General features: G+C 43.6%; 1 pseudogene; it reads left to right on the forward strand.

Annotated features, from left to right (window-relative positions):
* Positions 1-303: 303 nt before the first annotated feature.
* LOC124047673 lies at positions 304-8278 on the forward strand (annotated as a pseudogene).
* Positions 8279-10915: the final 2637 nt, after the last annotated feature.

Raw genomic sequence — 10915 nt, forward strand, 5'->3', positions numbered from 1 at the left:
GCCCCAGCAGTCCGGAGCTCATCCATGCCATTGTGAGTGCCATGGGCTATCTGCTTGGTGTGCCACCCACCTCCATCCCTGGCCTCTGCCCTTCACCTGAAGACCCTGGTACATCCTCCACCACTGACCCATCAGCTTTTAACTCAGACCCCATCCAGCCCCCCTGGACTGAAGAACTACGACTCATCCGGCAAAGACTCAGTGAGCCTGGCTTAGGGCTCAACCCCCAGCCTCCAGACCACACCCAACCAGCCTCCAGACCACACCCAACCAGCCTCCAGACCACACCCAACCAGCCTCCAGACCACACCCAACCAGCCTCCAGACCACACCCAACCAGCCTCCAGACCAAAGGACACACACACACAGGACAGGTGAAAGAAGGCAATTCGTTTCCCTCACTGTTTGTTTGAGGCTCTGTTGATTTGTTTTTAATCCTTTTTAAGAGTGTCCTTACCTAGAAATGAACCCTTTGACAATGTGCTTTCACATCGATCCTCTTCTATACAGCGGGAAGAGAGGCCTGCACAATCAATGGCACCATCACTGAGAAAGAATACAAAGATGTGAGTCACACATGGGATAATAGCCACACAATACATGTTTACACACACAAAGCCACCCCCTGGCTGTAAGATATCTCTCTGGTGTAATGCCTGCAGGCTGTAGACTCAGAGTACCACACTTTATGGACAATACACCTATGTGTTCTTCACAGCTTTATTTCATATTTTGTGAGTGTTTCCTTTGTGAATTCCCAGGTGAGAGGAGATAGGATGAAGATGAGGATACTGTAGCATGCTACACTGCAGAGCTGCAAGGAGTCAGAGAGCAGCTGTTCAGACAGGACTTGACTGACTGACTGGTGGAATCAGAAGACGTTAACAGGCTGAACATCTGCTCATACACCTGGGTTGTGTTTCTAACTCTTTCTCTGGATATAATGATCTAATAAATATAGAGTCAAATACTTTATGTACATATTCATTTGCTGTAAGTACTGGCAGTTCAGCTCTTTGAATTGATGATTTCAATGCTTGTGATACTGGTTTAATTTTTAGATGGATTTGATCTTGCTTTCATTTTGACAAGCAGTTAGCTGACAAATACAGGAAGCTGGGCATGCTGAAGGTTGCACATGTGACCACAGGAGGGCAGTCTCATGCCAACCTAATGCAAATCCTAGTCATATTGAAGGGAGAAATGAAATCTAATGTACAGATTGTCAAATTGTCAAAACAAATGTACAGAGCACTGTGCTTTTGAATAATTTATATGTGGATATTGAACATCAATAAAACTTTTGAGTTATAGAGGAGCCTAAATCTATAAGAAATGTTGTTTAGGTTTGTTTGGATGATAAGTTAACATGACAAGCTGATATGCTTACCCTACAGCACAGACAAACTCTTGTCTGAGGTTTCTTTATTAACCATTCAGTCACAATATTAACCATTCAGTCACAATATTAACCATTCAGTCACAATACTAACCATTCAGTCATGATATTAACCATCCAGTCATGATATTAACCATCCAGTCATGATATTAACCATCCAGTCATGATATTAACCATCCAGTCATGATATTAACCATCCAGTCATGATATTAACCATTCAGTCATGATATTAACCATCCAGTCATGATATTAACCATTTAGTCATGATATTAACCATCCAGTCATGATATTAACCATTCAGTCATGAGCCAACTACATTTCCTCATGTCAGATAGTGCAACGACTCCATTTGCACTGATTGTATGTATGACACACACACGCTCGGCTTTGTCATTACGGACTGTCCAAACCACTCCCTTCGCCTCTTACGGTTGTTTCAAGTCACTTTGTCACATTTTTCAGATGTAAGTGGAATATTATAGACATATTATGTAGCATGTATTGTATTGAAGCTTGCTGATGGAGGATGATGATGTTGTTTTTACAGTCCCATCCATACTGGTATGTTCTCTGGCTTTACCTTCCAACCTAACTTGATGTGAATTGATACATTGATGATGCAAGAACATAGAATTTTAGAGTGTTCTGCAGTTCTTAAACTGTGTAAGTAAACTACTGGAATGTACTGGATGCCAGAAGACACAGACCTAATGGTGACGGGGAGTGAGGACATTGCGCTTGTCCTTCCTACCAAGGACAACTGCAATGTCCTCACTTCCTGTCACCATTGGAATACTTTCACATTATTCCAACCGCCCTAACTCATTGTCTGGTCAGTGTTTTGCTGGATAAAAGAGGCTTCAAGGCAACTCCCGGTGAACAGGGAACCTTGACTTTCAGCTGTTCTTAGAATTATACGTTTATTTGGAAAAGAGATTTCAAGACAGGAATGAGTTGCTTTCAACTGTTGCTGTGTCAATACCAATGATAAATATTGAATTAGTTAATTCTATCGTGAAATCAATGTGAAAGCATTCCAATGGTGATAGGGAGTGAGGACATTGTGGTTGCCCTTACAAAATACTGCGACCTGCTCCACTGTGGTCCTGGACATGAAAAAAAAGCTATTTTCAACAACTTGCAACAATCCGAAACTGGATGGCTGAGATGTACAGTAGACTGGGGAATATCAAATGCTCCCTTAGGAGCATGAAATGTATCACTTGTACTTTCACATCGCTTATTTGCATAATTATGTTGTATTTGAGCTACAGCACTTTGCACCCCTGCTAGAGCACACGGTTGATGTATTTGTATGGTTTCCCCAGGTCCTGTAAATGATTGGCTCGCATATGAATAGTACTGGGGCTCAACACAATTGGTTTGTAAGGATATAGACACAGATTGTTTGATACCGAATTGATGTTGCTCTCTCTGCTTGTACCCTGGGGACATTTGGTAACATGTTTTCCAAGCTAAATGATGTCTCATTCACTGGCTTCTGATGGGATTGCTAATTATGGTATACCACAACTCGTGAACTTTTTCTCTCCTTTTGAAAGTAAAGCCTATATGTATTTGAACAACTTTCATCATGCAGTTATACCATTTGCACGGTGTACTGTCGTCCCTTTATGCAGGATGCCTACAGTGCAGATGTTTGTTCGCGATATATGGATATAGGCAGTGAGTTCATGATATGAGCTGATATGACAAGTGCAACCACAAGTAGCAGGGTAATGGCTAGGGTCATGGTGAAGCTAAAACATGAGTGTATCAACAGTGTTGACTTGTGACAACAGGTTTGACTTGTGACAACAGTGTTGACTTGTGACAACAGTGTTGACTTGTGACAACAGTGTTGACGTGTGACAACAGTGTTGACGTGTGACAACAGTGTTGACGTGTGACAACAGTGTTGACTTGTGACAACAGTGTTGACTTGTGACAACACTTGACGCTGACAATGGGAGTAACCCCGTAGGCCTAACACTATTAATTCCTTTCGCTGACTTCAGACAAATATATACGTATTCCGACATGGTAGGGTGATTTCATTATTGGAATTGCCAAGTAAAGGAATACTCGAGATCATTGCTTTTCTGCGAAAACTGGTGATGAGTAGCCTTGAGGTGTCTAGAACATCTCCAACTGTGGCGCACGCACGACTGCGCTGTAGCTATAAAAGCCGTTCACGTTCACGTGCACCGTGTCCGCCTCCTCGTTCGCCCGACGCATAGACGGTTGTGAGGATGAGACACACTTGCAAAAGAGCTTAATATGCATATGAAAGTGTTTTAGTGAGGAAAAGTTGAATCGTTCTCTCTGTATCTATTTCTTAATTTAGTGTGCAGAGTATTTACGATTTGGTTATTTTTTCTTCTGTTACTACACGGGTGGAGGTCTTTGAAAAGGGACTTAAGATATGGTCTTTATGCTATAAATCATCAACGGCTTTTTAAAAAACTATTTTAAGTCTAGTATAGGGCTTTCTTTGTCAACGGAATTATCTTGATACGGTAGGCGCTTTCACTTTATTTCGGAAAATGTAAGGCGAATTAAATAGTAAAAAGTATGATAACTCTGTAAAATGATCGTAAAGAAAAGAAAATCCCATTCCATTTAAAAATTCTGATCCATTGAAATGTACCTGTTGTGAAAATGAGATTCACTCCTATGTCAGCATATCTCTGTGAACACTTCACTAATGTGTTGAGAAATAACACCAAATATTTATAGGCTATTGTATCACTTTATTTATTTTAAATATTTTATTGAAATGTGAGAAATAGTTACATTATTTTATTGTTTATACATTCTTTCATTGTTTACTGTTTGAATGAAATGCTTTTGGTTTTGAATGAAAGCTTAATTTTGACATCTAAAAAACATTTCATGATTGGTTGTGTATGTTTATACAGTTTTATTCACTTGATAAGCATATCATAAGCATAATATTATATTTAAATAGATAATTGTTAAAGTGTAATGAATGAATGCGATTGCAATCAGAGACATCAGAGCTAACTTGACTTGTTGAATTATTATGTAAAACATCCCTGTTGACATGTCATAAGGCCAATGACTTTCACAAACACATCTCTCATCCCCTTTGAAAAACATAATGCATTCAGTAAAGTAGAATGGGTGTTGTGCCATCCAAGATGAATGGTTGTCATAGAGAAGTTCTCTTATTTCTTAATCGACATTCACCGTCTCGCTATAATTACAACAACATTTCCGTCACCTAATTGCATAATTCATTGAGGCTTGTTATGCATAGCATTGTCGCTTGATGGAGACAGCTTACAAACAGACCAACTTGTGGCTGATTACTAGAAAATACTGTAGCGACCTTAACCCAACACCTTTTGACACCGTCGTGAGGTCCGGCTTGAAAGTCACATAACATGGGTTTGAGTCCCGGTCGGGGCTACACTGGTGTCAGAAGTGGGAGACTGTGAGACCATCGGAGAACTGTGTACACGTGAGAGACTTTGTATAGAAAAGTGTGGGGACACGCTCTCCTGAAGGAAGGAGGTAATGTACCTGTATTTGCTACAATACTGTACACCACAGGAGGTTGGTGGCACCTTAATTGGGGAGGACAGGTGTGTGTTAATGGCTGGAGAGTATTCAGTAGAATGGTATTAAACACATAGTTTCCATGGTTTCCATGTGTTTGATGCCATTATTTTGAGCCGTCCTCCCCTCGGCAGCCTCCGCTGCTGTATACTGTACATTACCCTGAGGTCCTACAGTGGATTGTCCTAAACAACTATACACTGCAGTGCATTCTGACTGGATCAACTGGACAACCATATCGATCTACTAGTCCTTAAATTAATTGAATTTACCAAAGTGACAAAAGACTGATAATGTGATTACACTTTTTTTTAAGGACACCAAATACTTCCATGTGATAAATATATACTGTATATATATATATCTATTTTTTTTAGCCTATGCCTGATACTTTCCTCCTGGTCTAAGAAGATGGAGGACACATGGGAACTTCAACTGACCACTACTCTTTACATGACATCTGACCTCTTACTATCCACAAACCTCACCAACGTCACCAACTGCACCAACACCAACTCCAGCTGCACCGTCTCTAGCGTCAAGCTCTCGCCTTTTTACCAACACTCCCTGACAATAGCAGCCAGCTACACCCTGGCCTACCTGTTCATCTTCCTGCTGTGCATGGTGGGTAATGGCCTGGTGTGCCTCATTGTTGTGAGGAACCGTCACATGCGGACGGTCACCAACCTCTTCATCTTCAATCTGGCTATCAGTGACCTGCTGGTGGGCATCTTCTGCATCCCCACCACGCTGGTGGACAACCTCATCACAGGTAACACCCTTCTGCTATAGAAGAATGGTCAATCTCCTGTTTCTGTAGTATGAGGCAGCTTGATGTACAAATACACCCATTGGACAGGAAGCTAGTCTATCGCAGGGGCCTTACCCGTAATCCATCTCATTAATGCTGAGTGTAAAGCAGAGCGGCATTGGGTCCTCCCATCCTCCCATTGAGTCTTTGGTATGACTCAACTTGGGTTCGAACCACCCTACCTTCAAATCTCAAAGCGGTGACACTAACCCCACAAGGCCACTGAGTTAGTTTTACCCTACTGCTATAATGATTCCATAAATTAATAAATGCATGATGCTTTGAATTGATTACGGTTGGCCTTGATGAAAATAATGATGCAACCTTTAGCGAGAGACAGTTATTGTTTATAACAGATTGGCCAGTTGCCTTTAGCTATTGGTAATGACAATTATTAGGAAAAACAACTCGTGCCTTGAAAGAAGCATAATTATAGCTATCACTAGTGTTCATTCACATGTAATGTATGATTCAGTTCCAGCACGGGTCTACCAGCCCGGCCAGTTTTGCAATGGTTAAGATCAGTTCATTCCCACAGTACTGAATCTTCACACATCTCACAAACCACGAGCTGGATCGCCATCCGGTTATTTTAGCTTTTTTTTTAACTATTATTTATAGCTATCTGTTTACACATGGACTTGCGTAAATTGCTAATGAATGTTTGGATATTTGCTGGAGTCTCAGAACTGAGAGAATAGTAGTGGGCCTGAACATGATGTTCACAGCTGTCTTTCATTTGACAGCCTGATGAATTACTTAACATTTTTTAGACAGTTCTTCACAATCTCTTCATGTTTTACAACATCAATACAGACATTACTTGAGTCTTGGCAGGAAAAGGGCTTTTAGAAAACCCCACATTTACAAAAGTGTGAAACATGCATTGCCACAAAATCCCTTAACTTAAAATAATTACCTTTTCAAGGCTAAATTATTTTGCTGGGCAGGTACAAAGATTTCCTCCACTTTATCCACTCTTGTCTAACAGTTTATTTCTGTACCTTTCATACAGGTTTAAAAAGTACAAAAGCATGAATATAGTGCTCCTGAAGTTGTTATCCCCTTCATTATTCTGACCAAATCCCGTATACCAAACTCACATGTACCAAACATGTAAAAACGCCTGTTCAAAGTGTGGCTATTGATATGTCTGGCAGCTCAATAATAAACTATTTTTGTTGCTATTGATGTTTTGCAGGTTGGCCCTTTAGCAATGCAGTGTGTAAGCTAAGTGGTCTGGTACAGGGGATATCAGTGGGTGCATCAGTATTCACCTTGGTTGCCATTGCTGTGGACAGGTAAGTCCCCTCCTCAAAAAGTATTTACACATGGGAACTGGAAGGCTCTCATCTATGCATGTTAAATACTTAATGTTGTACAATAAACAGTTGAATCTATTGAAGGTTGATAGTGAGGCTCTCATCTATGCATGTTAAATACTTAATGTTGTACAATAAACAGTTGAATCTATGTGGCAGATAAATCGCTCAAATGAATCATTTAATCACTTCTCATCTATCTCTCCTTTCTCCTGTTAGATTCCGCTGTATTGTTTACCCCTTTAAGCCCAAGCTAACCCTTCTTGTTGCTAAGGCAACTATAGGGCTGGTATGGGCTCTTGCGTTGGTTATCATGCTTCCGTCGGCTGTGATGCTGATGGTGGAGCAAGAGGAGGGTCACTACATGATATCCAGTGACAACCAGACCTACCCTCTCTACTACTGCTATGAGACCTGGCCTGACCCGGAGATGAGGAAGGTTTACACCATGGTCCTGTTCACACACATCTATCTGATGCCCCTGGCTCTCATCATGATAATGTATGGCTGCATTGGGGCCAAGCTCTACTCTACAGCTGTTCTGTCCAGTAGGGGGCACCCGGACGTCAAGTCCCCCATCTCCCAGAGGAAAGTCAAGGTGGTTAAGATGCTAATTGTGGTGGCCCTCCTCTTCATGCTGTCCTGGCTGCCACTCTGGACCCTGATGCTCCTCACAGACTACGCCAGACCTGAAGGGGACCAGCTGGACCTTCTGACAGGCTACATCTTCCCTTTCTCCCACTGGCTGGCCTTCTCCAACTCCAGCATCAACCCCATCATCTATGGCTACTTCAATGAGAACTTCAAGAAGGGCTTCCAGGCTGCCTGTCACCCTAGATCATGTTGCAGTGTGGTCCCTCAGGAGCAGGTGGTGAGCAAGGCTCAGCGGAGGCACAATGCCAGAGCCCCCCGGAACACAGCCCTCAGTGCCAACTTTCTTACCACCCTGGGGGTGAGGAACCGCATCTACACCGACAGCGACCTGATGGGCTGCGTGTGTCTGGAGATGGAGCAGAGGAAGGAGGAAGGCTCTGCAGAGGCTCCTGGGCAGAGGGAAGTAACAGTAACGGTAGAGTGTCAATAAAAAGGGGTGTTCATGCAGAGGATGTGGATAGACTCTTTCCAATGGGGGTCGCTATGTGTCAGGTGCGGAAGCTTTGAAAGGCAGTTGGGTGGACAACAACAGTGGGGTGTGTATGCATGGTGAGGTTGGAAAATGGACAGGTTGGAGATAAGAGCGCAATAGTGCTGAGCGATTAACCGAAATGTAAGTTATTTTTAGTTTTCTTTCTGTAAGCACGATCTGCAGTTTCTCTGGAGATAACTCAGACCAAGCCAGAACTGCAGGGCTGGCTGTAGTCTTTTGGGGGCCCTAAATGAGATTTGGATGGGGGGCCCCCTTCAACAAGCGGCCACCAAGCGGGATTTTTGTTGTTGTTGTGGTCCTCTGGGCATCGTAGATTTCCAATTTGACACATTTTGCCATGTGGTAGAGAGGAAATGTGGCAATTTTACAACAAATGTTATGCAATTCTACTAATTGTACCATGGGGCAGAGAAAAAACAAACATTTTATAACACATTTCATTCAATTCTACAAGTTTTGCCACGGGGCAGGGATAAACTTTTGCAGTTCTAAACATTTTGCCATGCAATGGAGAGAAAATTGTGCACTTTTCTTACACATTTCATGCAATTCTACTAATTTTGCAAGTTGGCAGAGAGAAATTTTGCAGTTTTAAAGATAATTTACTTGAAAGAGCATGACAGAGCTTGCAATTCTACCAATCTTGTCATGGGATGGAGAGAAATGGTTGCAATTTTAAAGGGCAATTACGCCCCTTTTCAATCTCATATTCATCATCTTCAGCACCAAAGCAGTGTCTACATACACTATATATACAAAAATATGTGGACACCCTTCAAATTAGTTATAGTGAAGTGGAAACGTCTAGGAGCAACAATGGCTCAGCCACGAAGTGGTAGGCCACACAAGCTCACTGCATCGCAGTGCTTGAGGTGTCTTTACAGACCTGGGTTTGATCCCAGGCTGTGTCACAACCGGCCGTGTCACAACCGATAGGGTGGCGCACAATTGGCCCAGGGGAGGGTTTGGCTGGGGGGGGGGCTTTACTTGGCACATCGTGCTTGAGCGATACCTTGTGGCAGGTCGGGAGCTTGGTCATCAGTTGAACCGTGTTTCATCTGACACATTGGTGCAGCTGGTTAAGTGGGCGGGTGTTAACTAGTGTAGTTTGGCGGGTCATGTTTCAGAGAACGCATTTGTTATGCAGGTAAATGAGGACCCAAAAGCGACTTAACGAAAACAGAGTCTTTATTCCAGTTTTAGACAAAAGTAATAATCCTGGATATTATCTAGGTGAAAGCAAAACAGGAAAACTGAAATCCACTCGTCAGTAGAGAGGAATGACTGGAGACTCAACCACAGACTGCAGGTTGTTTCGGGAAGGCACCGGCCGTAGCTGACACTGACACCTGCTCACACGCAGCATCTGAAGAAGGTAAAACACGACAGGGCGTAACAAGGACACAGAACAGCGAACATCATACAAGGATCCGACAAGGACAGAAGCGGAAAACAGAGGGAGAAATAGGGGCTCTAATCAGAGGGCAAAATAGGGGACAGGTGTGAAAAGAGTAAATGAGGTAGTTAGGAGAATGAGGAACAGCTGGGAGCAGGAACGGAACGATAGAGAGAGAAAGCGAGAGAGGGAGAGAGGGACGGGGAGAGAGAGGGATAGAAAGAGGGAAAGAACCTAATAAGACCAGCAGGGGGAAACGAACAGAAGGGAAAGCACAAGGACAAGACATGACAATATAAGACAAAACATGACAGTACCCCCCCACTCACCGAGCGCCTCCTGGCGCACTCGAGGAGGAACCCTGGCGGCAACGGAGGAAATCATAGATCAACAAACGGTCCAGCACGTCCCGAGAAAGAACATATTTAACATTAACATTTAAGTCATTTAGCAGACGCTCTTATCCAGAGCGACTTACAAATTGGTGCATTCACCTTATGACATCCAGTGGGACAGTCACTTAACAATAGTGCATCTAAAACTTAGGGGGGGTGGGGTGAGAGGGATTACTTAACCTATCCTAGGTATTCCTTAAAGAGGTGGGGTTTCAGAACCCAACTCCTCTCCTCAGGACCGTAACGGAAGACGATGAAGAGGGAATCTAGGGCTACTACTCTTATAAAAATGAGACACGGGTAGAGAACTGTAAGCGTTAGAGCAATCAGGACCAAACAGGCCAGGAGAGTAACAACTAGGGACAGACTGAGACACAGCAAGGCTAAGACCAGGAACAGGAAAGAGGCGGTGGCTGTGGACAGACTGAGACACAGCAAGTGCAGGAGCAGGACCAGGAGAGATGCGGTGGCAGGAGACAGACTGAGGCACAGCAAGGGCAGGAGAGATGCGGTGGCTGGGGACAGACTGAGACCCAGCAAGACCAGGAGCAGAAGCAGAAAAAAAGTTACCAGACTTATTCTGCGCGCAGTCCGAACAAGCAGCCACGAAACGGCGTGTGTCACGCTCCTGAGTAGGCCACCAAAACCGCTGGCGAATAGAAGCAAGCGTACCCCGAACGCCGGGGTGGCCAGCTAACTTGGCAGAGTGAGCCCACTGAAGAACAGCCAGACGAGTAGAGACAGGAACGAAAAGAAGGTTACTAGGACAAGCGCGCGGCGACGGAGTGTGAGTGAGTGCTTGCTTGACCTGTCTCTCAATTCCCCAGACATTCAACCCGACAACACGCCCCTCAGGGAGA

Source organism: Oncorhynchus gorbuscha, linkage group LG11 (assembly GCF_021184085.1).
Source record: "Oncorhynchus gorbuscha isolate QuinsamMale2020 ecotype Even-year linkage group LG11, OgorEven_v1.0, whole genome shotgun sequence".
Classification (NCBI taxonomy): domain Eukaryota; kingdom Metazoa; phylum Chordata; class Actinopteri; order Salmoniformes; family Salmonidae; genus Oncorhynchus; species Oncorhynchus gorbuscha.